This window comes from Mauremys reevesii, unplaced genomic scaffold, assembly GCF_016161935.1.
Source record: "Mauremys reevesii isolate NIE-2019 unplaced genomic scaffold, ASM1616193v1 Contig29, whole genome shotgun sequence".
Classification (NCBI taxonomy): Eukaryota; Metazoa; Chordata; order Testudines; family Geoemydidae; genus Mauremys; species Mauremys reevesii.
Genome location: NW_024100839.1, coordinates 459,793 through 487,449, shown reverse-complemented (window position 1 = coordinate 487,449; position 27,657 = coordinate 459,793). Strand labels below are relative to the sequence as shown.

General features: G+C 53.4%; 1 protein-coding gene and 10 non-coding genes across 11 annotated transcripts in view; 7 read left to right on the top strand and 4 right to left on the bottom strand.

Annotated features, from left to right (window-relative positions):
* LOC120393650 (zinc finger protein 213-like) overlaps window positions 1-27,657 on the top strand; it is an 89,985-nt gene that overhangs the window by 24,541 nt on the left and 37,787 nt on the right. The gene's annotated exons all lie outside the window — the stretch shown is intronic.
* On the top strand, window positions 3,801-3,882 carry TRNAS-AGA. The gene has a single exon. It is a non-coding gene; the product is annotated as a tRNA-Ser (tRNA).
* On the bottom strand, window positions 5,706-5,799 carry TRNAI-UAU. Its single transcript has 2 exons — window positions 5,762-5,799; window positions 5,706-5,741 (listed from the first exon to the last, which is right to left on the bottom strand). It is a non-coding gene; the product is annotated as a tRNA-Ile (tRNA).
* Window positions 9,466-9,538, top strand: TRNAQ-CUG. Its single transcript has one exon. It is a non-coding gene; the product is annotated as a tRNA-Gln (tRNA).
* Window positions 15,230-15,303, top strand: TRNAN-GUU. The gene has a single exon. It is a non-coding gene; the product is annotated as a tRNA-Asn (tRNA).
* On the top strand, window positions 17,715-17,788 carry TRNAN-GUU. Its single transcript has one exon. It is a non-coding gene; the product is annotated as a tRNA-Asn (tRNA).
* Window positions 21,048-21,119, bottom strand: TRNAM-CAU. Its single transcript has one exon. It is a non-coding gene; the product is annotated as a tRNA-Met (tRNA).
* TRNAN-GUU lies at window positions 22,706-22,779 on the top strand. The gene has a single exon. It is a non-coding gene; the product is annotated as a tRNA-Asn (tRNA).
* On the bottom strand, window positions 23,541-23,612 carry TRNAM-CAU. Its single transcript has one exon. It is a non-coding gene; the product is annotated as a tRNA-Met (tRNA).
* On the top strand, window positions 25,199-25,272 carry TRNAN-GUU. Its single transcript has one exon. It is a non-coding gene; the product is annotated as a tRNA-Asn (tRNA).
* Window positions 26,036-26,107, bottom strand: TRNAM-CAU. The gene has a single exon. It is a non-coding gene; the product is annotated as a tRNA-Met (tRNA).

Genomic DNA, 27,657 nt, shown 5'->3' with positions numbered 1-27,657 from the left:
TCTTTGAGGACTGAGAGAGTATTCGGGTTCACGGACGTGAGCACCAGGAGGAACCTCTTTTGAGTTTTCTCCTTCCCTTTTCCTGATTTTACTAGAAAACAGCCATCCCTGTTTAGAAGGTAAGAGCCTCCTCAAGGTTTGAAACCTGTTCAGTCTGATCCATCTGGTAACGAAGTCTAAACATGGAAAACAGGAGTTTAAGGAGGCAGAATTTTATTCCGCACCTGGGATTTTGTCCCCTAGAATTACTGGAGACATTAGGGTTTATCCTTTGTGTTTCACCTTTTCCTCCACCCCTTCCTCCTTTCTCTTCTTTTGTCCTTTCACCTGTTTCCCTCCCAACACCAGGAGCGGTGTCTGTGTGTGTTTGTGTGTGTGTGTGTGTTGCGGGGGAGTGCTCTGCAGCTCGCACTGTGGGAGGTCCACCCAAAAATGTGGGGCTGAAATAGTGCTGGGGCAGTGATCCCCACCAGTGACCTGGGCCATCCTTTGGGCTCTCTGGTGAGAACCCTCAGCTTCCCGTCCTCAGTCTCTACCCTGATTGGCTGAGCAGGGGGTTATTGACAGGGAGGAGACTCAGGTCCTTGTTGTTCTCTTTTAAGACCAAGGAAATAAGTCAGAACCAGTCATATGTTTGATGAATTTTGCTGCTTCTCTGCATTAATGGTCTCTGAGCAGTTCATGATTCTCTCTAACATTGCAGTTCTCCTCAAATACTTGCTGAATAATTACTGTGCACTGTTGTTGGTGTGGAGCTCATCTGAGAACACTTTATTCAGGTCATTCAATGTGTGAAATTCAAGATCTGATGGTTAGTTTGAAAATCAGGGCTCTTGGGTCCTATTCCCAACTCTGCCACTGCCTGCCTGTGTGACCTAAGACAAGTCAATTCTCCTTTCTCAGCCTTAGCTTCTCCCTCTTTCCAGTAGGGATAATAATGATCCGCTCCTACCTACCTTATGGTATGTGGAGGCAGGGTTGGCACTAAGTTTTTTGCCTCCCCAAGCAAAAAAAAATGTTGTCTGCCCTCCCATCGCCCTGCTGCCCGAGCCCTGGGTTCTCCCCTCCCCACACTTGCACCCCCGCCTCCCCAGCTCTGGGCCTCCCACCACGCGCACCCCGCTGCTGCCCCAGCCCTGGGCTCTCCCCCACACACCCTGTGCTGCCCCAGCTCTTGACTCTCCCCTTCCCCCCTACCAGTGCTCCCCCACCCACACACACCCTGCTGCCCCAGCCCTCGGCTCCTCCCCCCACCTGCACCGTCCTTCCACCCCAGCCCTGGGTCACTGGTAACTTGCTCCCAGTTTAATAGAATAGAAAAAAGAGAGGATTGAATGTGTAACAGGGAGTTTGGTAAATCTTGGTTATTTTATTTTTGCAACAGGCTCCTGTCCACCTCCAGTAGAGTTTTCAGTCCCAATGGCAACTTACTTACCAAATGTAATACAGACTAGTCCATTCCTCCCAAGTGGATTTGGTTCTTGTTCTTCTGCACATTGTAGCCCGTGGAGGACAAGGACCTGCAAATGTGTCTTCACGTGCCTTTGTTTCATTGATGAAAACATAAACTAGACCCTTAGAGGATTGGAACTGATTTCAGCTGGGGGACATGTTTGCTAGATTTTTATGCATTTGCACAGGAAAATGTTGAGTGTTTCTGTTTATCCCTAGTCAGTGGAGCTCCTGAACATAATGGAAATGGACATGCAATTATTTTTTGTTGAAGGACCAGGCTTTTAAGGAGGCATTTGGATTTGAACCAAATCCTCTCGAAGCTGCAGTCAAACACTCTACCACTGAGCTATACCCCCTGACAATTACATTGGCAAGTCAGTGATCTCAAGGATCTTGAAACCTGAGAGTGGAGTTCATTTCTTTCACACCAGTATTGCTGTCTGTGCATCCTGGAGCTATGGGGTGAGTGGGAAAGGCCCACAACTAGCTTGTCAGTATCAGCAAAGGAGCAGCTGACATCAGGACCAACGAGACGTGTTGGTGGCCCATCAGGAAGAATCCACTCTCCCAGAGACTTCTCGGCGAGGGCACGGTACACAATGGGGGCTACCTACCCGCCACATCCCAGCAAGGGTCTTTCTAGTCCCACTTTAGTGTTACCCAATTTCTAATCAGTCTTTGGCCCAGATTCCCTCCCTGAGCGGCACCAGCACATACCTGGGCCCCCTGCTAGTGTCAAATCTGCCTTGAGCTGGGACCCAGCTTGGCAAAGAGCCTGCAGCCCCCTCTGTGCTGGGGAGTGAGAGCAGCCCTGGCACTGGGCAGGGCAGCCCTGAGGGAATGACCCCAATGTGCCTGCGAGGCCCTGATCCAGAACCTCTGCCAGGCAGCTCGTGCTGCTCGGGCGTCTCTAGTCTCCAGCGAGGATTCAAAGCTTCTCTGCTGCAGGGGAACCCCTGGGGGAGGGGGGCAGGGCTCCTGCAGGATAAATCTTCCTGCCGGCAGAGCTCCGGTCCCCTCCTCATGGGCACAGGGCATTGCACACAGCACCCACCACATGCACACACCCCTTTGTGGGGAGAATCAGCTCTGGGATATTGGGGTCAACCCCCCCCTCCTCCCTGCAAACCTTCTCCTGGCTTCAGTGAGGGAATGGGGGCGTGAGGGGCTAGTTCGGTAACAGCAGCAGCGTGGCCGTGGGGCTCGGCCGGTGGCTGGGGCCAGTCACCTGAGCATGAACCCAGCTGACCCCAGGAGATGGACCCGGGTCACCAGCCCAACCCACCACGCGGCTGCTGCCGCTGCCCCGTTAGTGTGCGAGCTCCCACAGACCACGCAGGGGAGAGCCCCCAGCTGCAGGGGAGACGCCCCTGAGTGCCTGGCAGGGCCCAGCTCCTGGCTGACCTGCACTGCTGGGGGTCAGGGGGCTGGGTGACAGGGGGCGTTGGCTCTGGGGTGGGACTGTCACTTCCCCCCCTGCCAAGCCAACAGGATCACAGCAAACGAAACCAGCTCGGCCGGCAGGGGAAGAGTTCAGTCCAGGGCCTGGTGCATTCTGGGAGCAGGGATGGTGCAGAGAAAGGGCAGATACGGGGCAGCTCTGAACACTCCGCGCAGAACTGCCTGTCCTGTCCCGCAGCCCCTGCTACAGGGGGCTTTTAGCCATAGTTTTAATCAGGCCAATAAATTGAACCACACCCCTGTTAAATCATTGCTCAGCCCGAGTCCTTCACCCACATTCCTTAGGGCATTGGGTGTTTCATTTCCTGCCTCCATTTCCCACAGAGACACAATTTCCTTTGCACAGATCCATGAACAGCAAAACCTCCCTGTGTCTCTGGTCTGAGCCAGGGCATTCGATTCCAGTGAACCCTTCTCTCCTGCAGTGGCGATGGTCAGACAGAGGGGACGTGGCACCTGCATCCCTGCCAGGGAGATATTGGCTCAGCTCTTTCTTTCTGCTGCTGTTGTTAGTCCATGAAACATCAAGGGTGGAATGCAAGGCTCAGTTCATGCACCAGCCCCCTGAAAAATTTCAGTGCCCCAGAGAAATCCTGCCACCTGATATTGGAACGATGTGCTGGAGATTTGACTAGGAAAGGGACTGTCTGAATTGTCAGAGTGGGGAATGAACAACAATCTACAGCAATGTCGTTCACACAAACACACTCTCATCCTGCTCCAGCCGGAAGGGAAATGGGCAGGAATTCTCGCTGTTCACCCAAGGACACACTTACACTGATGCACAGCCATGAATGTGCTGGGGAAGCTGGTCTGAGCAAACAATTTGAAGAGACAAGTCAGTGAGAACTGAATTATCGTGTAGTAAAACAATTATACATCAAGTAGTTGTGGCCGAGTGGTTAAGGCGATGGACTAGAAACCCATTGGGGTTGCCCCGTGCAGGTTCAAATCCTGCCAACTACGCAAGCACTGCACTGTTGTTATGATTACTCTAGTTTTAGTGCCTGAGCATTCACAGTGCAAACTGGAGCTAAATCTAGTTTCACTCTGTCTACACTTAAAATGCTGCTGTGGCACCTGCTATAGCACTCTGGAGTAGACAGTCAGTAGAGAGGTTTTCCCATCCCTGTAATAGCTACATGAACAGAACAATTCTTCCTTTTCTTTAGCACTATCTAAGCAGGGCTTAGGTCACTGTAACTATATGGGTGGACGGGGGGTTTCATACCCTGAGAGACGTCGCTCTGCCAGTGAAGTGCCCAGCGTACACCAGCCCTTAGATCCCTCTTGGTATTTCAATGCAGGCACTGACCTGTGAGAGGAAAACATCAGCTCACAAACACAGAGACTGAATTCCCCACATTTAATCTCGCTGCACTTTCCAGAAAGTCACAAAATTCAATTCATTCTTGCTAGGAGAGAGAAAAAATAAGTGACATTAAGTTTTTGGCTTGATTAAATAAAATTAAGTGTTTAATTAATATAGTAAAAATCTGTCCTGATTCCTCTAACTAGCACCACAGTGTGAAATAGGAACAGAGACAAAGCTTGTCAGTGACGACTAATTTCACAAATGATCTTCCCATTATTAATTTCCACGCTGCCCCTATTGGAGGTCTGGGCATCGCCAGTGTCACTGCTCTGCATTCACCTTCCCCTTAGAATTGTTATCGGACATTCGCCTTCCTCTGCAGCGTGGGGCTCGGGTCACTTGCTGGAGGATTCCCTGCACGTTGAAGTCCTTAAACCATGATTTGAGGACTTCAGTAACTCAGACATAGGTTAGGGGTTTGTTACAGGAGTGGGTGGGTGAGATTCTGTGGCCTGCGTTGCGCAGGAGGTCAGACTAGATGATCATAATGGTCCCTTCTGACCTTAAGTCTATGAATCAATTAATCTATACCCAAATTTGGAAAATTGTGCAGTTCAGAATGAGAATAGTGACCCCGTCTCCTTCCTGCACCTGCTCTACATTGCCCCACAGCAGCTTCTCCACCTGCAGAGTCACCCCAGCACTGCAGTGCAGCTGCCCAGGGTTCAGCAGGGGCCCCTGGCAAGGACCGTGGGTGCAGCTAACAGCCCGGTGTGCCTGGCCATGAGGCAGCTGTAAAAAAGCAACATCTCCCCAGAAGTACAGAGACTGAATTCCCCAACTTTAACATCATGACCCCCTGTAGAAAGCCACACGTGTCAGTTGTATTTTCACAGGGAGATGCAAAAATCAAGTGACGCCAATTTTTAAGCTGAGTAAATAAAGTTGAGGAGATAGTTATTAACCTCCCAAAAATATACTAAAGATCCCTCAACATAACACCTGAAGGTGAAATATGAACAGAGACAAACCTTGTCAGCAAAGGCTCATTTCCCAAACGATCCTCAAAATGTTACTAATTCCCACCCCTCCTCCACAGGAGCTCTGTGCAGTGTCACTGTTCTGCAGGCAGCTTCCCATTCAATGCTGTTGTGGGACATTCCCAGACCTGGAAATGTACCAACGACAGAATTTGAAGAGCAAACCTGGCTCCCCGCACCAGGCGGGATTTGAGTGTTTTGTCTTTGTCAATAGTACAGACGCCAGGGGCAGGACTCCAGGCTCTGCTTGAGGGATCCTGGCACAGGGGCTGGGGGCAGAGAAAGGATTGTAGGTTCTGACCTGTGCTCTGGAGAGGAGGTAATAATTGAAGGGGGCATTTTTGATTCTTCCCCTCCTCAGTGTCCCGGGGCTGGAATTCTACATTCCACAGGGCCAAATGACAGGGTGATGCCAGTTGGTTAATGGAAACCAGTGCTCCAGGTGAGATTTGAACTCACAACCTCAGCATATCTTCTCTCAGCACTGCCCTATAAGTACTGTGCACTAACCAATTGTACCATTGGAGCACCTGTTCGATAGTCTTTTCTGAAACCCCCCTAGGCTGATAAAGCCAAGGAGTGACCCCAAATCATTCTCGATGGAGCTGAGAGCAGGTAGCGACAAGTGTTGTACTCAGTGGGGTGGATTCTTCTTAAGGGTCCCAGGCCCCATTTCACCCTTTTGTTCTTCCCTGTGTAATAACAGAGCTGGTTAAGACTCAATGGAGAGTCTTGCTGCAGCCCAACAGATCTGAAGTCACTGATAACCAGCTCTAAGCATTAGTCCTGCTTTGGGAGAGTGTCTCTCATGCAAGAAACTGCCCAGTCTGCGCTAGCAGTGAGGCTCCCTCACTAACAGCTGAAATCAGGGAGAGCTGTGTGAAGTGCAGGGCCCCAGGGGGGCCTGAACAGGGGGGAACAACACCCCAGGACTTTTAAAAATGGGAGGGCTCTGCCTTGCCACTTTCTAATGACCGTAAGGGCGAGTGAGGGGGGGAGGGGACGGAGAGCAGTGAGCGGGAGGAGGGGTCTTGGGCGATGAGGCAGCGTAGGAGCCTCTTGTGGGAAATATCTCCTGCCCCACTGCCAAAAGGAGCCCCTTGAGTGGGAACGGTCAGAGGCCCCACTCGGGGGCTGGCCCTGCTTTCCTACCTGCTTTTCAACTGCTGCAAAAACATCCCGAGCAGAGAAGCAACAGGCCAAAATACTTTTAAGCAGCTGCCAAAGTAGCTCAGTTGGGAGAGTGTTAGACTGAAGATCTAAAGGTCCCTGGCTTAACCCCAGCCTCTGGCAGCTTGTTCTCTGGAAGCACAGCGGTGCCTGCACCCAAGGTGAGCAGGGCTGGCCTAGGGCAAAGCAATTCTGGGGGCCCTTTCCATTAAAAAAGTTGCAATACTGTATTCTCATGGGGCCCTGAGAGATGAGAGCTGTCTTTCCGAACGTGGTGACCCTCAGGAATGGTGCCAGAGGGCTGCTGGGCAGTGGCAGGCAGGGACTGGGGGATGGAAACTCCTCTGCCCAGCTGAGCAAGGGCACTACCAGGGAAGGGGCATCTGTGAAAGTGGCCGTGTGGAAGGTGGCAGGGATTTGGGGGCCCAGGAGGAGGCACTTGATGTTCAGTGCCTTGGAGCAGCTGGACTTGGCCATGGTGGGTGTTCAGGAAATGCACATTAACAACTCTAGGGTAGCTCAATAGGCAGAGGGTGATTGGAGGAAAGGCCTCCTGGACAGGGAAGAACGATGGGGCTGGAGTCTTGTTCTTCACATTCACGGTGCTAGTACAGAAGGTGGTGGAGCTTAGACCAGGGAGGGCATTGCTGGTGGGCTTTGTGCTCTGTGGCACTGGTTACTGCTATATTAGTGTGTATGGTACCCAGTTAAGGCATGAGAGGGAAGATCAAAGGCTCCCTTCCTCAGGACTGCATGATGTTTGTTGTTGGGGGGGATTTTAATTGTGTCAGCCGGCCTGAGCACCGCTGGTCCTGTTTTCCCAACCTTCAGAGGAAACATTTTTACAATGAGCACTACCTGGCGCAGGTCTGTAGTGAGGTCGGCTTAGAGGAGCTCACTCCAGCCACAGAGGGGGTTCACCTTTCTGCGGGGACAGGCCAGGACTCGCATTGACCGGATTTATGCTTAGCTTTTGTGTCTTTAGCATGTTGCTTCTCAGATTCATTCTTGGCCTGACTTGTTACACTTTGACACTTAACAGGCCAGAGTTTGTGCACCTTCCTATTATCCTCACTAGGATCTGATTTCCAAATTTTGAGGAATGACTTTTTGCCTCTAACAGCCTCCATTACTCTGACGTTTACCTAGAGTGGCTTTCTGCTGGTCCTCCTATTGTCGTTTCTGATTTAGGGCAAACGTTTCATCTGAGCCTCTAACTGCGGTGGTTTTAAACGCTCTGCATGCTGCTTGCAGGCACCTAACACTTGTGACAGCAGCTCCTTTTAATTCCCATCTAACCATCTGTACTTATGCCGATAGGTCGAATTTAGGTCTTTAACTTTGAGCGGTAGCTGAGAAGATGGTAAATCGGGCAGAAACCCGTTCGACAAACCTCTTCATTTCCTTGTTATTTCCTGACTTCTTCATTCATCCCCTTTTCCTTATTTCCTGGCTGAGGCGGCGGCCTGCCAGGGAGCTCCCCGGCACCTCTGGCTGCCTGGGCTGAAGGCAAGAGGCAGGCCTGGGCGTGGCGAGGGCCTCCTGTCCTGGCCTGAGGCTGCAGTGCTTCCTGGTCCCCTTTTCCCACCACCCCGGCAGGCGGCTGCTGCGGGAGAACACGAGGGAGGCTCTGGGGGCGCTAGGCAGCGCTGTGTGTGTGGCTGTCAGGGGAAAGAGCCGAGGCTCCGGACTCGACCTGCCATTGACTCGCGTGGCTCTGCGCGGCCGTCAGCCGGGGCGGGCCAGGCCGCGGACGTGACTCAGGCTTGGGCCGCATGGCCGCGCTTTCCTGACGAGGCATGAGGCAGGCCAAGAGCTTTGCACAGCGTACAGGGAAGTGGGAGGGAGGCGTCTTTGAGCCGGCGTGTCTCCTCCGCTTCTCCCTTGCCGCTTGGGCGGAGGCGGGAAGGGAGCGAAATGTTCCTGGCTGACGGTTTTGCGCTCGGCCTTGAGGATTAAACCTGAGGCTCTGGCATGGCTGCTGGGAGATGCGCTTTTGCAGCACGGCCCCCACACTCTTGTAGGCAGCAGGTGAATCCACTGTGTCCAGGAGGGAGCCTTCAACGTGGCAAAACGGGAACATCACGGCTCCCAGCAGACCTTGAGGAGCCCATGAGGAGCCTTCAGTGGCATCCCTGGGGGAGCATAACCCCCCCTCCTTTCCATTAACAGCTGCACTCACTGACCCATGATACCACAGAGACACCTACCAGCAGCTGGTTTGCCAGGGCCACTGCCCAGCACCCTGCAGCGCTTCCTGCCAGTGCCAGAGCTCACCAGGCACTAGCCTGGAGCCAGGGCCGCTAGGCGCTGCTGAAGAAAAGCCAGCAGAGTGACACAGTGGAAGCGTCCTGTGCCCAGCACACAGAGGTGGATCAATCAAAACCCTATTCTGCCAGCACCAGGCCTCCTGCTTCTTACACTGGGCCTGCAAGCGAGGGGTCGGCTGGCACAGCACCAAGAGTCTAACCTGTGAGGCAGGAGGCGGCTGACGCCTGCAGCCTGCTGGGGAGCTCCCAGAAGCTTTAAGTGACAGAGACTCCTCAATGCCCTTAGTAACAAGGGTTTGGGGGTCACAGAGGCCAGTAAGGGGGTCACTGTGTCGGCCTTATAACCCTGGGTGTCAGGTCACTGTGCAGCTTTGATCTAGAGCTCGGATCCCAACAACCGACCAGCAGCCCACAGCCTCCCCCTGGGTCTGCCCCACCTGGTTACTCCTTACAGGCCGACCTTACCCCCCTTCCAGCCCCGGATTCACCCCCTAATCATCCTACTGCCACTCAGAGCCACAGCCGTGGAGGTGCTGAAGGAGGGAGGGGTGACTCCAGGGTGGGGTTCTTCTCTAAAGGTGGCTGGCAGAAAGGTGGTGCTCAGCTCTGTCAGCCACCTGCCCAGGTGCCTCGCTGCCAGGGGGTGCAGACATTTCTCTAAGGCACATAAAGGGGCTATTTAGTGTTGAAGCAAATGCGAGGAATGTGCATTTATGAGAGGAAATTTCCATCTCTTCAACAGCTGTACATCAGGGCTCCAGTGGCCTAATGGATAAGGCATTGGCTTCTGAAGCCAGAGATTGTGGGTTCAAGTCCCATCTGGGGTGAAGATCTACTTCTTTCCTCTATATTGCAAGGAAAGGGCCTTATTTTCAACCAGGAAGCTGGGAGATGTTTCTTTGTTTGAGCAGAAAGTCCTGGATCTTGGGAACAATCACCAAGGATATTAGAAGGCTCAGTCTGGTGACCTAATGGATGCAACCACACACCCCCATCCCAGGGCAGCCCCATCTGAGAAGCAGGATCCATGGAGCAACATTCCCCTCCTGCCCTGACAGGTGGGCTGTGCAGATGATGGTGGAGGGCAGCAGGATGGGAGGTTGCAGTAGCGCTGCCTGGGCTGTATCTGCGCCAAGGATAAATGGAAGGGGTCATGCAGCCTGTGCCTGACACTCCACAGTGCTACATTCACTCCAGGAACAAGTCAAATCCTGCACCAAGGGTGGTGAATTCCCATGTGAGCACACAGTGCCCCTGTGCACCACACATGCTGCACACACATCAACTGCAGCAAAAGAGACACAAACTGCACACTGAGGAGACAGCTGGTTTGTTTCCAGGTTGCTTTTATTTCCAAAAGTACTGAGGTGTGATCTCTCTTCTTTTTCCGTGGGCAGAAACGCAATGGAGGAGAATCTCACATCCCTGAGCTGCCAGGTGACAGTGGCAGGAAGAAAACGCACTGCAATGAAATTTAAAAAACACTCATAAATAATTTAACAATGAGAAGTAATTAAATAAAAAAAAATCCAATGGGGACACATGCTGGTGGCTTGTTCCCACCCCAGAGAGCGAGGGGCAGGGAGTGTGTGAAAGGCAGGTGGTTAAGTCTGAGGGAGCATATTCATATTTCATACAAGTTAAACAAATTATAGCAGACAGCTACAAAATACTCCATTTGGTAACATCAATACAAAATATATAAATCTACAAGCAATACAGCCATACACAGGGTGTCCACTTAATACCAGAGTTCCCACGGCCAAATAGCTGGAAGTGCCTTCACAGTCACTGCTAAACGAAACAACATTGTGCAGAACCAAGAGCAGCCCTGCTGTGCTGTTAGGAAGCCTGCAGGAGACCCAGCAAATCAATCTATGATTCTGTGCTTCTGCTTAGTAGTTACCAAGTGTGATCAATGGAAGCGGGGGGGAGGGTTGCTCCCTTTTTTGGACACCCAGCCAGCCAGTAGCTATAAAATCCCTCGGAGGCCTGGTCTACACTATGACTTTAGGTTGAATTCAGCAGCGTTACCTCGATTTAACCCTGGACCCATCCACACGACAAAGCCCTTTTTTTCAAATTAAAGGGCTCTTTAAATCGATTTCTTTACTCCACCTCCGACGAGGGGATTAGCACTGAACTCAGCCTCGCCTGGTCGAATTTAGTGTAGTGGTGTACACAATTTGAAGGTATTAGCCTCCAGAGCTATCCCAGAGTGCTCCATTGTGACCACTCTGGACAGCACTCTCAACTCAGATGCACTGGCCAGATAGACAGGAAAAGGCCTGCAAACTTCTTAATTTCGTTTCCTGTTTGGCCAGCGTAGTCTGCTGATCAGCACAGGTGACCATGCAGAGCTCATCCCCATGATGTGCACATTGCCGGAGCACATTGCCCAGCCCATACTTTGTGAGAAGTCTATGACCATGTCTATGTCCTCATCACTCTTGTCACCGCACTGCTGTCGCCTCCTTGCCTGGTTTTGCTTTTGCAGCTTCTGGTTCTGCGCTGAGAAAAGGTGTGAAACAATTGTCTGCCATTGCTCTGATGGAGGAGGGGCGACTGACGGCATGGCTTACAGGGAATTAAAATCAACAAAAGGGGTGGCTTTGCATCAAGAAGAAACACAAACAACTGTCACACAGAATGGCCCCCTCAAGGATTGAACTCAAAACCGTGGGTTTAGCAGGCCGTTGATTTCACAAAACAAATCAGGTCAATTTCTTGTTTTGATCCATCTAGCTTTTACATCTTAGGCTGGTAGCAAACGGGGCAGTACAACTGCTAGCCATCGTCCTCTCCTGGTTGCTTGGCAGAAGATGGGAATGAGCTGGCTGAGTCACTCCCTTGTCTGCCCAGGCACCCCAACTGATCTCACTGAGATCAGCTAAAAGAGCACCTAGGAGTACAATGACAATGGCTACCAATCATAATGCACCTTCTGCTGCCAAAAGACAATGAGCTGCTGCTATGTAGCAATGCAGTCCCATGTCTGCCAGAACCCAGGAGACGTACGGTGTGACGGTGAGCTGAGCGGGCTCCATGCTTGCCGTGGTATGGCGTCTGCTCAGGTAACCCAGGAAAAAAGGTGCGAAATGATTGTCTGCTGTTGCTTTCACGGAGGGAGGGAGGGCGAGGAGGGTCTGATGACATGTACCCAGAATCACCCGCGACACTGTTTTTGCCCCATCAGGCATTGGGATCTCAACCCAGAATCCCAATGGACAGTGGAGATTGTGGGATAGCTACCCACAGCTACCCAAATTGCAATGCTCCAGAAGTCGACGCTCCCTTGGTACTGTGGATGCAGTCCAGTGACTTAATGCACTTAGAGCCCTTTGTGTTGGGACACACACAATCGACTGTATAAAAACAATTCCTAAAAAACCCATTTCTATAAATTTGACCTAATTTCATAGTGTAGATAGACCCCAAGACACTTGATCACAGCATGGATAGGCTAAGAGACTACTTACACTTTTGCCTGGTTTACACTGGGGGAAGGGTGGGGGAACAGGGTCAATGTAAAACACAAAACTTCAGCTACAAGAATAGTGTAGCTGAAGTTGATCTATCTTATTGTGACTTACCTCCTGTCCTCACAGCACAGGATTGACAGGTGCCCCCCCCCATCCACTCCACTCCACTCCACTCCCACCCTGATAAAGTTGCAGAATCAACAGGAGCACATTTGGTGATTGATTTATTACCTGCAGACAAAAGACAATAAATCAAAGTCCAACAGATGACTTACTACCCAACAATCCAGTGAACAGAAATAATATACCCTTGGATCTGGGCTCTAAAGAGCCGAAAAACAAGGCTGACACCCTTGGTTGTTACACAGCCTCTCTGCCCCCACTGCTTTCTACCTCGCCATGACGAGCTCCCAGACACGCACCAAACACCATTCACATGACTTTGAAAATTAGGTAACTAAGTGAGGATCACTTCCCTGAAATGACTCCAGTTGAGGATTTCAAAGCAAGAACCATTAACACAGAATGCTGTTCAGAGAGAAGTCTTTCAGCCTCCCTCCTCTCACTGGTTCCTCGCCTTCCTTCTGTTCAAAGACACCAGTTCCCTGTACACTCCTACTTTGCACAAACCCACCCACTGACCTGTGACTAGCAGTCTCTCACTGTTAACTCTTCCAGCAAAACGGACCAAAGAAAGTGTATGCGAGCGCTGTACCACAGCCCCGGTGCTCTTTTCGGTTCTTTCCCACAGAACTTTCGCTCCATACCAGTCCAGTTCCTTGCTGTTGCTTGTCTATCCACTGCATGCATGTGCTATACCGTACCCTGAGCTGATGCCCGGCTTTTGTGCTCAATACAGCGAAGGAGACAGGCCGGCTCAAAGACACCTCCCTCCCACTTCCCTGTACGCTGTGCAAAGCTCTTGGCCTGCCTCATGCCTCGTCAGGAAAGCACGGCCATGCGGCCCAAGCCTGAGTCACGTCCGCAGCCTGGCCCGCCCCGGCTGACGGCCGCGCAGAGCCACGCGAGTCAATGGCAGGTCGAGTCCGGAGCCTCGGCTCTTTCCCCTGACAGCCACACACACAGCGCTGCCTAGCGCCCCCAGAGCCTCCCTCGTGTTCTCCCGCAGCAGCCGCCTGCCGGGGTGGTGGGAAAAGGGGACCAGGAAGCACTGCAGCCTCATTCCAGGACAGGAGGCCCTCACCACGCCTAGGCCTGCCTCTTGCCTTCAGCCCAGGCAGCCAGAGGTGCCAGGGAGCTCCCTGGCAGGCCGCCGCTTTGCCTCAGCCACCTCTTGCCTCATGGCCCAGGCTCTTGGTGCTCTGCTGGTCACCGGCTCGCTTGAAGGCCCAGAGGGAAAAGAAACAAGCGCACGCGTAGCAGAGGATGGTTTCGATCCATTGACCTCTTGGTTATGGGCCCAGCACGCTCCCGCTGCTCCACTCTGCTACTTCTTCACACTCTCCCCCTGCCACCTAGCTGCCACTATCCGGATTAGTGCCTTACGCGCTCTCGCTCTGGCAGGCAGATGCACAGGCTGCTAGGCAGCTGCCCTGGTCACAGGATTTTACAGCTAGATTCTACAGGGTAAAAAGGATCTAATTGGGGTTTGGACCCCATTGGGAGCTGGGTAGCTGAGTGCTGGAGACGGGAGCACTTCTTAAACTGTTTTCAGTTACGCTTGTGGGGGATGAGGTTCAGCCTTGGATCCGTGTCTGCAGCAGGCAAGCACCTCTGGCTCAAGCGCCCCCTGCCGTATTAGCAGACTAAAACGCGGAGCGAACGCACACGCCTTGCAAAGGAACAGGAGCCGAGATCTCGAACAAAAGTCAGCATTTTATTAAGATGAGGTTCAAAGAAAAAAAAAGTGTACAGTACAGCGTTTCGGCATAGAAGTTTCTGGTGCTCAGGGAACAACGTACAGCTTACCCAAGGGATGCAAAATTCAGTTTAAGATCGGGTGGCATAAGGAATACATAATCTACAATAGCCCTGACTGGGGGGTAAAAGGTTAACGTACAGACACTGAGTTAGGAGGGTATGTTGTCCATATGAGGGCTACGTTCGGGTGTGGAATATAACGAGCGGTTATGACGATGAGGATGGATTGACCCGCGTTAGGTGAGTTTTAACGTTCGGTGCTTTGGAATCTTTGCCACAATCTAGTTGAAGCAGGGTCAGTATGAAGTCTGCCCTGCCATCTGTTGGTGATCTGTCGTCAAGGCCTTTTGGGGCTGATGTCATTTGCATGGTTACACCCACCCCAGATTGCATGATGGGAGTGCTTGTCCAAACGGTCATTTCAGCTGCTGCGGGTTCCCCAGTCTCTTTGTTATTGGGGCAGGAGTAATCCAGTGTATTTTCCTGTTGGTTTTGGATCAAGGACAGAGTAACTGTACCTGGCATTTGAGGCCTGAGAGCGTCACCCTCTCCTGAAAAGTACTCACCATTTAGGGGTATGGGTTCCTAAGGGCCGCTCGTGGAGGGAGGTAGAAATGGATGTTTGTTGGTGTCTTGCAGGTGCTGCTGATGTCCTTTCTGCTGTCCCTGGTGTGGAAAAACAGAGGCAGAGGCGGTTTTGAATCTCTTCAAATTGTTGTTAGTGCTGCAGTTGCTCACCCTAAGCTTATGCCGTTAGATCTCTTTCACGGTGTATTTTAGTCCTGAGGTAAAAGGTGTGTTGTTAGGGAGTGAGGTAGCAAACGTTAGTTGCAGAGGTGGTGCATGTGCCACAGAAGTCGTGTGCCCCCCTTGCCCCCGCTCCTGTCCAAGAGTCCAGTATTTCCATAAACCCACCCACTGACCTGTGACTAACAATCTCGCTCTGCTAACTCTTCCAGCAAAACAGGCCAAAGAAAGTGTATGTGGCGCGCAGTACCACAGCCCCGTTGCTCCTTTCGGTTCCTTCCCACAGAACTTTCGCTCCATACCAGTCCAGTTCCTTGCTGTTGCTTGTCTATCCACTGCATGCATGTGCTATACCGTACCCTGAGCTGATGCCCGGCTTTTGTGCTCAATACAGCCTTGCCCCTCCGTGTCTCTGTGGCGCAATGGGTCAGAGCGTTCGGCTGTTAACCGAAAGGATGGTGGTTCGAGCCCACCCAGGGACGACGCTAAGCCTGTGCTCCTTCCTTGCTTCCCCGAGGCCTCTGGGGGAGCCTCAAAGGTCCCATTTGCTGCCTCTTGGCCTCAGTGCTTTCAGCTGGTGGTCCAAAGAGCGGGCTGGATGCCATTCAGAAACCCATCTGCCAGCAGCCGTGCCGGAGGCTCAGGCTTAATCCTCAAGGCCAAGCACAAAAACTTTCAGCTGGGAACATTTCGCTCCCTTCCCGCCTCCGCCCACGCGGCAAGGGAGAAGCGGAGGAGACACGCCGGCTCAAAGACGCCTCCCTCCCACTTCCCTGTACGCTGTGCAAAGCTCTTGGCCTGCCTCATGCCTCGTCAGGAAAGCACGGCCATGCGGCCCAAGCCTGAGTCACGTCCGCAGCCTGGCCCGCCCCGGCTGACGGTCGCGCAGAGCCACGCGAGTCAATGGCAGGTCGAGTCCGGAGCCTCGGCTCTTTCCCCTGACAGCCACACACACAGCGCTGCCTAGCGCCCCCAGAGCCTCCCTCGTGTTCTCCCGCAGCAGCCGCCTGCCGGGGTGGTGGGAAAAGGGGACCAGGAAGCACTGCAGCCTCATTCCAGGACAGGAGGCCCTCACCACGCCTAGGCCTGCCTCTTGCCTTCAGCCCAGGCAGCCAGAGGTGCCAGGAGCTCCTGGCAGGCCGCCGCTTCGCCTCAGCCACCTCTTGCCTCATGGCCTAGGCTCTTGGTGCTCTGCTGGTCACCGGCTCGCTTGAAGGCCCAGAGGGAAAGAAACAAGCGCATGCGTAGCAGAGGATGGTTTCGATCCATCGACCTCTGGGTTATGGGCCCAGCACGCTCCGCTGCGCCACTCTGCTGCTTCTTCACACCTCCCCTGCCACCTAGCCGCCACTATCCGGATTAGTGCCTTACGCGCTCTCGTGCTGGCAGGCAGATGCGCAGGCTGCCAGGCAGCTGCCCTGGTCACAGGATTTTACAGCTTCTACAGGGTAAAGGGATCTATTTGGGGTTTGGACCCCATTGGGAGCTGGGTAGCTGAGTGCCGGAGATGGGAGCACTTCTTAAACAGTTTTCAGTTAAGCTTTCAAGCTTGTGGGGGACGAGGTTCAGCCTTGGATCCGTGTCTGCAGCAGGCAAGCGCCTCTGGTTCAATCGCCCCCCCGCTGTATTAGCAGACTAAAACCCGGAGCAAACGCACACGCCTTGCAAAGGAACAGGAGCCGGGATCTCGAACAAAAGTCAACTTTTTATTAAGATGACGTTCAAAGAAAAAAAAAGTGTACAGTACAGAGTTTCGGCATAGAAGTTTCTGGTGCTCAGGGAACAACGTACAGCTTACCCAAGGGATGCAAAATTCAGTTTAAGATCGGGTGGCATAAGGAATACATAATCTACAATAGTCCTGACTGGGGGGTTAACGTACAGATACTGAGTTAGGAGGGTATGTTGTCCATATGAGGGCTACGTTCGGGTGTGGAATATAACGAGCGGTTCTGACGATGAGGATGGATTTACCCGCGTTTGGTGAGTTTTAACGTTCGGTGTTTTGGAATCTTTGCCACAATCTAGTTGAAGCAGGGTCAGTATGAAGTCTGCCCTGCCATCTGTTGGTGATGTGTTGTCAAGGCCTTTTGGGGCTGATGTCATTTGCATGGTTACACCCACCCCGGATTGCATGATGGGAGTGCTTGTCCAAACGGTCATTTCAGCTGCTGCGATATCCCCAGTCTCTTTGTTATTGGGGCAGGAGTAATCCAGTGTATTTTCCTGTTGATTTTGGATCAAGGACAGAGTAACTGTACCTGGCATTTGAGGCCTGAGAGCGTCACCCTCTCCTGAAAAGTACTCACCATTTAGGGTATGGGTTCCTAAGGGCCGCTCGTGGAGGGAGGTAGAAATGGATGTTTGTTGGTGTCTTGCAGGTGCTGCTGATGTCCTTTCTGCTGTCCCTGGTGTGGAAAAACAGAGGCAGAGGCGGTTTTGAATCTCTTCAAATTGTTGTTAGTGCTGCAGTTGCTCACCCTAAGCTTATGCCGTTAGATCTCTTTCACGGTGTATTTTAGTCCTGAGGTAAAAGGTGTGTTGTTAGGGAGTGAGGTAGCAAACGTTAGTTGCAGAGGTGGTGCATGTGCCACAGAAGTCGTGTGCCCCCCTTGCCCCCGCTCCTGTCCAAGAGTCCAGTATTTCCATAAACCCACCCACTGACCTGTGACTAACAATCTCGCTCTGCTAACTCTTCCAGCAAAACAGGCCAAAGAAAGTGTATCAGCGCTGTACCACAGCCCCGTTGCTCCTTCGGTTCCTTCCCACAGAACTTTCGCTCCATACCAGTCCAGTTCCTTGCTGTTGCTTGTCTATCCACTGCATGCATGTGCTATACCGTACCCTGAGCTGATGCCCGGCTTTTGTGCTCAATACAGCCTTGCCCCTCCGTGTCTCTGTGGCGCAATGGGTCAGCGCGTTCGGCTGTTAACCGAAAGGATGGTGGTTCGAGCCCACCCAGGGACGACGCTAAGCCTGTGCTGCTTCCTTGCTTCCCCGAGGCCTGTGGGGGAGCCTCAAAGGTCCCATTTTGCTGCCTCTTGGCCTCAGTGCTTTCAGCTGGTGGTCCAAAGAGCGGGCTGGATGCCATTCAGAAACCCATCTGCCAGCAGCCGTGCCGGAGGCTCAGGCTTAATCCTCAAGGCCAAGCACAAAAACTTTCAGCTGGGAACATTTCGCTCCCTTCCCGCCTCCGCCCAAGCGGCAAGGGAGAAGCGGAGAGACACGCCCGGCTCAAAGACGCCTCCCTCCCACTTCCCTGTACGCTGTGCAAAGCTCTTGGCCTGCCTCATGCCTCGTCAGGAAAGCACGGCCATGCGGCCCAAGCCTGAGTCACGTCCGCAGCCTGGCCCGCCCCGGCTGACGGCCGCGCAGAGCCACGCGAGTCAATGGCAGGTCGAGTCCGGAGCCTCGGCTCTTTCCCCTGACAGCCACACACACAGCGCTGCCTAGCGCCCCCAGAGCCTCCCTCGTGTTCTCCCGCAGCAGCCGCCTGCCGGGGTGGTGGGAAAAGGGGACCAGGAAGCACTGCAGCCTCATTCCAGGACAGGAGGCCCTCACCACGCCTAGGCCTGCCTCTTGCCTTCAGCCCAGGCAGCCAGAGGTGCCAGGGAGCTCCCTGGCAGGCCGCCGCTTCGCCTCAGCCACCTCTTGCCTCATGGCCTAGGCTCTTGGTGCTCTGCTGGTCACCGGCTCGCTTGAAGGCCCAGAGGGAAAAGAAACAAGCGCACACGTAGCAGAGGATGGTTTCGATCCATCGACCTCTGGGTTATGGGCCCAGCACACTCCCGCTGCGCCACTCTGCTGCTTCTTCACACCCTCCCCCTGCCACCTAGCCGCCACTATCCGGATTAGTGCCTTACGCGCCCTCGTGCTGGCAGGCAGATGCGCAGGCTGCTAGGCAGCTGCCCTGGTCACAGGATTTTACAGCTTCTACAGGGTAAAAGGGATCTATTTGGGGTTTGGACCCCATTGGGAGCTGGGTAGCTGAGTGCCGGAGATGGGAGCACTTCTTAAACAGTTTTCAGTTAAGCTTTCAAGCTTGTGGGGGACGAGGTTCAGCCTTGGATCCGTGTCTGCAGCAGGCAAGCGCCTCTGGCTCAATCGCCCCCCCGCTGTATTAGCAGACTAAAACCCGGAACAAACGCACACGCCTTGCAAAGGAACAGGAGCCGGGATCTCGAACAAAAGTCAACTTTTTATTAAGATGACGTTCAAAGAAAAAAAAAGTGTACAGTACAGAGTTTCGGCATAGAAGTTTCTGGTGCTCAGGGAACAACGTACAGCTTACCCAAGGGATGCAAAATTCAGTTTAAGATCGGGTGGCATAAGGAATACATAATCTACAATAGTCCTGACTGGGGGGTAAAAGGTTAACGTACAGATACTGAGTTAGGAGGGTATGTTGTCCATATGAGGGCTACGTTCGGGTGTGGAATATAACGAGCGGTTCTGACGATGAGGATGGATTGACCCGCGTTTGGTGAGTTTTAACGTTCGGTGTTTTGGAATCTTTGCCACAATCTAGTTGAAGCAGGGTCAGTATGAAGTCTGCCCTGCCATCTGTTGGTGATGTGTTGTCAAGGCCTTTTGGGGCTGATGTCATTTGCATGGTTACACCCACCCCGGATTGCATGATGGGAGTGCTTGTCCAAACGGTCATTTCAGCTGCTGCGATATCCCCAGTCTCTTTGTTATTGGGGCAGGAGTAATCCAGTGTATTTTCCTGTTGATTTTGGATCAAGGACAGAGTAACTGTACCTGGCATTTGAGGCCTGAGAGCGTCACCCTCTCCTGAAAAGTACTCACCATTTAGGGGTATGGGTTCCTAAGGGCCGCTTGTGGAGGGAGGTAGAAATGGATGTTTGTTGGTGTCTTGCAGGTGCTGCTGATGTCCTTTCTGCTGTCCCTGGTGTGGAAAAACAGAGGCAGAGGCGGTTTTGAATCTCTTCAAATTGTTGTTAGTGCTGCAGTTGCTCACCCTAAGCTTATGCCGTTAGATCTCTTTCACGGTGTATTTTAGTCCTGAGGTAAAAGGTGTGTTGTTAGGAGTGAGGTAGCAAACGTTAGTTGCAGAGGTGGTGCATGTGCCACAGAAGTCGTGTGCCCCCTTGCCCCGCTCCTGTCCAAGAGTCCAGTATTTCCATAAACCCACCCACTGACCTGTGACTAACAATCTCGCTCTGCTAACTCTTCCAGCAAAACAGGCCAAAGAAAGTGTATGCGGCGCTGTACCACAGCCCCGTTGCTCCTTTCGGTTCCTTCCCACAGAACTTTCGCTCCATACCAGTCCAGTTCCTTGCTGTTGCTTGTCTATCCACTGCATGCATGTGCTATACCGTACCCTGAGCTGATGCCCGGCTTTGTGCTCAATACAGCCTTGCCCCTCCGTGTCTCTGTGGCGCAATGGGTCAGCGTTCGGCTGTTAACCGAAAGGATGGTGGTTCGAGCCCACCCAGGGACGACGCTAAGCCTGTGCTGCTTCCTTGCTTCCCCGAGGCCTGTGGGGGAGCCTCAAAGGTCCCATTTTGCTGCCTCTTGGCCTCAGTGCTTTCAGCTGGTGGTCCAAAGAGCGGGCTGGATGCCATTCAGAAACCCATCTGCCAGCAGCCGTGCCGGAGGCTCAGGCTTAATCCTCAAGGCCAAGCACAAAAACTTTCAGCTGGGAACATTTCGCTCCCTTCCCGCCTCCGCCCAAGCGGCAAGGGAGAAGCGGAGGAGACACGCCGGCTCAAAGACGCCTCCCTCCCACTTCCCTGTACGCTGTGCAAAGCTCTTGGCCTGCCTCATGCCTCGTCAGGAAAGCACGGCCATGCGCCCAAGCCTGAGTCACGTCCGCAGCCTGGCCCGCCCGGCTGACGGCCGCGCAGAGCCACGCGAGTCAATGGCAGGTCGAGTCCGAGCCTCGGCTCTTTCCCTGACAGCCACACACACAGCGCTGCCTAGCGCCCCAGAGCCTCCCTCGTGTTCTCCCGCAGCAGCCGCCTGCCGGGGTGGTGGGAAAAGGGGACCAGGAAGCACTGCAGCCTCATTCCAGGACAGGAGGCCCTCACCACGCCTAGGCCTGCCTCTTGCCTTCAGCCCAGGCAGCCAGAGGTGCCAGGGAGCTCCCTGGCAGGCCGCCGCTTCGCCTCAGCCACCTCTTGCCTCATGGCCTAGGCTCTTGGTGCTCTGCTGGTCACCGGCTCGCTTGAAGGCCCAGAGGGAAAAGAAACAAGCGCACGCGTAGCAGAGGATGGTTTCGATCCATCGACCTCTGGGTTATGGGCCCAGCACGCTCCCGCTGCGCCACTCTGCTGCTTCTTCACACCCTCCCCCTGCCACCTAGCCGCCACTATCCGGATTAGTGCCTTACGCGCTCTCGTGCTGGCAGGCAGATGCGCAGGCTGCTAGGCAGCTGCCCTGGTCACAGGATTTTACAGCTTCTACAGGGTAAAAGGGATCTATTTGGGGTTTGGACCCCATTGGGAGCTGGGTAGCTGAGTGCCGGAGATGGGAGCACTTCTTAAACAGTTTTCAGTTAAGCTTTCAAGCTTGTGGGGGACGAGGTTCAGCCTTGGATCCGTGTCTGCAGCAGGCAAGCGCCTCTGGCTCAATCGCCCCCCCGCTGTATTAGCAGACTAAAACCCGAGCAAACGCACACGCCTTGCAAAGGAACAGGAGCCGGATCTCGAACAAAAGTCAACTTTTTATTAAGATGACGTTCAAAGAAAAAAAAAGTGTACAGTACAGAGTTTCGGCATAGAAGTTTCTGGTGCTCAGGGAACAACGTACAGCTTACCCAAGGGATGCAAAATTCAGTTTAAGATCGGGTGGCATAAGGAATACATAATCTACAATAGTCCTGACTGGGGGGTAAAAGGTTAACGTACAGATACTGAGTTAGGAGGGTATGTTGTCCATATGAGGGCTACGTTCGGGTGTGGAATATAACGAGCGTTACGACGATGAGGATGGATTGACCCGCGTTTGGTGAGTTTTAACGTTCGGTGTTTTGGAATCTTTGCCACAATCTAGTTGAAGCAGGGTCAGTATGAAGTCTGCCCTGCCATCTGTTGGTGATGTGTTGTCAAGGCCTTTTGGGGCTGATGTCATTTGCATGGTTACACCCACCCCGGATTGCATGATGGGAGTGCTTGTCCAAACGGTCATTTCAGCTGCTGCGATATCCCCAGTCTCTTTGTTATTGGGGCAGGAGTAATCCAGTGTATTTTCCTGTTGATTTTGGATCAAGGACAGAGTAACTGTACCTGGCATTTGAGGCCTGAGAGCGTCACCCTCTCCTGAAAAGTACTCACCATTTAGGGGTATGGGTTCCTAAGGGCCGCTCGTGGAGGGAGGTAGAAATGGATGTTTGTTGGTGTCTTGCAGGTGCTGCTGATGTCCTTTCTGCTGTCCCTGGTGTGGAAAACAGAGGCAGAGGCGGTTTTGAATCTCTTCAAATTGTTGTTAGTGCTGCAGTTGCTCACCCTAAGCTTATGCCGTTAGATCTCTTTCACGGTGTATTTTAGTCCTGAGGTAAAAGGTGTGTTGTTAGGGAGTGAGGTAGCAAACGTTAGTTGCAGAGGTGGTGCATGTGCCACAGAAGTCGTGTGCCCCCCTTGCCCCCGCTCCTGTCCAAGAGTCCAGTATTTCCATAAACCCACCCACTGACCTGTGACTAACAATCTCGCTCTGCTAACTCTTCCAGCAAAACAGGCCAAAGAAAGTGTATGCGAGCGCTGTACCACAGCCCCGTTGCTCTTTCGGTTCCTTCCCACAGAACTTTCGCTCCATACCAGTCCAGTTCCTTGCTGTTGCTTGTCTATCCACTGCATGCATGTGCTATACCGTACCCTGAGCTGATGCCCGGCTTTTGTGCTCAATACAGCCTTGCCCCTCCGTGTCTCTGTGGCGCAATGGGTCAGCGCGTTCGGCTGTTAACCGAAAGGATGGTGGTTCGAGCCCACCCAGGGACGACGCTAAGCCTGTGCTGCTTCCTTGCTTCCCCGAGGCCTGTGGGGGAGCCTCAAAGGTCCCATTTTGCTGCCTCTTGGCCTCAGTGCTTTCAGCTGGTGGTCCAAAGAGCGGGCTGGATGCCATTCAGAAACCCATCTGCCAGCAGCCGTGCCGGAGGCTCAGGCTTAATCCTCAAGGCCAAGCACAAAACTTTCAGCTGGGAACATTTCGCCCCTTCCCGCCTCCGCCCAAGCGGCAAGGAGAAGCGGAGGAGACACGCCGCTCAAAGACGCCTCCTCCCACTTCCCTGTACGCTGTGCAAGCTCTTGGCCTGCCTCATGCCTCGTCAGGAAAGCACGGCCATGCGGCCCAAGCCTGAGTCACGTCCGCAGCCTGGCCCGCCCCAGCTGACGGCCGCGCAGAGCCACGCGAGTCAATGGCAGGTCGAGTCCGGAGCCTCGGCTCTTTCCCCTGACAGCCACACACACAGCGCTGCCTAGCGCCCCCAGAGCCTCCCTCGTGTTCTCCCGCAGCAGCCGCCTGCCGGGGTGGTGGGAAAAGGGGACCAGGAAGCACTGCAGCCTCATTCCAGGACAGGAGGCCCTCACCACGCCTAGGCCTGCCTCTTGCCTTCAGCCCAGGCAGCCAGAGGTGCCAGGGAGCTCCCTGGCAGGCCGCCGCTTCGCCTCAGCCACCTCTTGCCTCATGGCCTAGGCTCTTGGTGCTCTGCTGGTCACCGGCTCGCTTGAAGGCCCAGAGGGAAAAGAAACAAGCGCACGCGTAGCAGAGGATGGTTTCGATCCATCGACCTCTGGGTTATGGGCCCAGCACGCTCCCGCTGCGCCACTCTGCTGCTTCTTCACACCCTCCCCCTGCCACCTAGCCGCCACTATCCGGATTAGTGCCTTACGCGCTCTCGTGCTGGCAGGCAGATGCGCAGGCTGCTAGGCAGCTGCCCTGGTCACAGGATTTTACAGCTTCTACAGGGTAAAAGGGATCTATTTGGGGTTTGGACCCCATTGGGAGCTGGGTAGCTGAGTGCCGGAGATGGGAGCACTTCTTAAACAGTTTTCAGTTAAGCTTTCAAGCTTGTGGGGGACGAGGTTCAGCCTTGGATCCGTGTCTGCAGCAGGCAAGCGCCTCTGGCTCAATCGCCCCCCCGCTGTATTAGCAGACTAAAACCCGGAGCAAACGCACACGCCTTGCAAAGGAACAGGAGCCGGGATCTCGAACAAAAGTCAACTTTTTATTAAGATGACGTTCAAAGAAAAAAAGTGTACAGTACAGAGTTTCGCATAGAAGTTTCTGGTGCTCAGGGAACAACGTACAGCTTACCCAAGGGATGCAAAATTCAGTTTAAGATCGGGTGGCATAAGGAATACATAATCTACAATAGTCCTGACTGGGGGGTAAAAGGTTAACGTACAGATACTGAGTTAGGAGGGTATGTTGTCCATATGAGGGCTACGTTCGGGTGTGGAATATAACGAGCGGTTACGACGATGAGGATGGATTGACCCGCGTTTGGTGAGTTTTAACGTCGGTGTTTTGGAATCTTTGCCACAATCTAGTTGAAGCAGGGTCAGTATGAAGTCTGCCCTGCCATCTGTTGGTGATGTGTTGTCAAGGCCTTTTGGGGCTGATGTCATTTGCATGGTTACACCCACCCCGGATTGCATGATGGGAGTGCTTGTCCAAACGGTCATTTCAGCTGCTGCGATATCCCCAGTCTCTTTGTTATTGGGGCAGGAGTAATCCAGTGTATTTTCCTGTTGATTTTGGATCAAGGACAGAGTAACTGTACCTGGCATTTGAGGCCTGAGAGCGTCACCCTCTCCTGAAAAGTACTCACCATTTAGGGGTATGGGTTCCTAAGGGCCGCTCGTGGAGGGAGGTAGAAATGGATGTTTGTTGGTGTCTTGCAGGTGCTGCTGATGTCCTTTCTGCTGTCCCTGGTGTGGAAAAACAGAGGCAGAGGCGGTTTTGAATCTCTTCAAATTGTTGTTAGTGCTGCAGTTGCTCACCCTAAGCTTATGCCGTTAGATCTCTTTCACGGTGTATTTTAGTCCTGAGGTAAAAGGTGTGTTGTTAGGAGTGAGGTAGCAAACGTTAGTTGCAGAGGTGGTGCATGTGCCACAGAAGTCGTGTGCCCCCCTTGCCCCCGCTCCTGTCCAAGAGTCCAGTATTTCCATAAACCCACCCACTGACCTGTGACTAACAATCTCGCTCTGCTAACTCTTCCAGCAAAACAGGCCAAAGAAAGTGTATGCGAGCGCTGTACCACAGCCCCGTTGCTCCTTTCGGTTCCTTCCCACAGAACTTTCGCTCCATACCAGTCCAGTTCCTTGCTGTTGCTTGTCTATCCACTGCATGCATGTGCTATACCGTACCCTGAGCTGATGCCCGGCTTTTGTGCTCAATACAGCCTTGCCCCTCCGTGTCTCTGTGGCGCAATGGGTCAGCGCGTTCGGCTGTTAACCGAAAGGATGGTGGTTCGAGCCCACCCAGGGACGACGCTAAGCCTGTGCTGCTTCCTTGCTTCCCCGAGGCCTGTGGGGGAGCCTCAAAGGTCCCATTTTGCTGCCTCTTGGCCTCAGTGCTTTCAGCTGGTGGTCCAAAGAGCGGGCTGGATGCCATTCAGAAACCCATCTGCCAGCAGCCGTGCCGGAGGCTCAGGCTTAATCCTCAAGGCCAAGCACAAAAACTTTCAGCTGGGAACATTTCGCTCCCTTCCCGCCTCCGCCCAAGTGGCAAGGGAGAAGCGGAGGAGACACGCCGGCTCAAAGACGCCTCCCTCCCACTTCCCTGTACGCTGTGCAAAGCTCTTGGCCTGCCTCATGCCTCGTCAGGAAAGCACGGCCATGCGGCCCAAGCCTGAGTCACGTCCGCAGCCTGGCCCGCCCCAGCTGACGGCCGCGCAGAGCCACGCGAGTCAATGGCAGGTCGAGTCCGGAGCCTCGGCTCTTTCCCCTGACAGCCACACACACAGCGCTGCCTAGCGCCCCCAGAGCCTCCCTCGTGTTCTCCCGCAGCCGCCTGCCGGGGTGGTGGGAAAAGGGGACCAGGAAGCACTGCAGCTCATTCCAGGACAGGAGGCCCTCACCACGCCTAGGCCTGCCTCTTGCCTTCAGCCCAGGCAGCCAGAGGTGCCAGGGAGCTCCCTGGCAGGCCGCCGCTTCGCCTCAGCCACCTCTTGCCTCATGGCCTAGGCTCTTGGTGCTCTGCTGGTCACCGGCTCGCTTGAAGGCCCAGAGGGAAAAGAAACAAGCGCACGCGTAGCAGAGGATGGTTTCGATCCATCGACCTCTGGGTTATGGGCCCAGCACGCTCCCGCTGCGCCACTCTGCTGCTTCTTCACACCCTCCCCCTGCCACCTAGCCGCCACTATCCGGATTAGTGCCTTACGCGCTCTCGTGCTGGCAGGCAGATGCGCAGGCTGCTAGGCAGCTGCCCTGGTCACAGGATTTTACAGCTTCTACAGGGTAAAAGGGATCTATTTGGGGTTTGGACCCCATTGGGAGCTGGGTAGCTGAGTGCCGGAGATGGGAGCACTTCTTAAACAGTTTTCAGTTAAGCTTTCAAGCTTGTGGGGGACGAGGTTCAGCCTTGGATCCGTGTCTGCAGCAGGCAAGCGCCTCTGGCTCAATCGCCCCCCCGCTGTATTAGCAGACTAAAACCCGAGCAAACGCACACGCCTTGCAAAGGAACAGGAGCCGGATCTCGAACAAAAGTCAACTTTTTATTAAGATGACGTTCAAAGAAAAAAAGTGTACAGTACAGAGTTTCGCATAGAAGTTTCTGGTGCTCAGGGAACAACGTACAGCTTACCCAAGGGATGCAAAATTCAGTTTAAGATCGGGTGGCATAAGGAATACATAATCTACAATAGTCCTGACTGGGGGGTAAAAGGTTAACGTACAGATACTGAGTTAGGAGGGTATGTTGTCCATATGAGGGCTACGTTCGGGTGTGGAATATAACGAGCGGTTACGACGATGAGGATGGATTGACCCGCGTTTGGTGAGTTTTAACGTTCGGTGTTTTGGAATCTTTGCCACAATCTAGTTGAAGCAGGGTCAGTATGAAGTCTGCCCTGCCATCTGTTGGTGATGTGTTGTCAAGGCCTTTTGGGGCTGATGTCATTTGCATGGTTACACCCACCCCGGATTGCATGATGGGAGTGCTTGTCCAAACGGTCATTTCAGCTGCTGCGATATCCCCAGTCTCTTTGTTATTGGGGCAGGAGTAATCCAGTGTATTTTCCTGTTGATTTTGGATCAAGGACAGAGTAACTGTACCTGGCATTTGAGGCCTGAGAGCGTCACCCTCTCCTGAAAAGTACTCACCATTTAGGGGTATGGGTTCCTAAGGGCCGCTCGTGGAGGAAGGTAGAAATGGATGTTTGTTGGTGTCTTGCAGGTGCTGCTGATGTCCTTTCTGCTGTCCCTGGTGTGGAAAAACAGAGGCAGAGGCGGTTTTGAATCTCTTCAAATTGTTGTTAGTGCTGCAGTTGCTCACCCTAAGCTTATGCCGTTAGATCTCTTTCACGGTGTATTTTAGTCCTGAGGTAAAAGGTGTGTTGTTAGGGAGTGAGGTAGCAAACGTTAGTTGCAGAGGTGGTGCATGTGCCACAGAAGTCGTGTGCCCCCCTTGCCCCCGCTCCTGTCCAAGAGTCCAGTATTTCCATAAACCCACCCACTGACCTGTGACTAACAATCTCGCTCTGCTAACTCTTCCAGCAAAACAGGCCAAAGAAAGTGTATGCGAGCGCTGTACCACAGCCCCGTTGCTCTTTCGGTTCCTTCCCACAGAACTTTCGCTCCATACCAGTCCAGTTCCTTGCTGTTGCTTGTCTATCCACTGCATGCATGTGCTATACCGTACCCTGAGCTGATGCC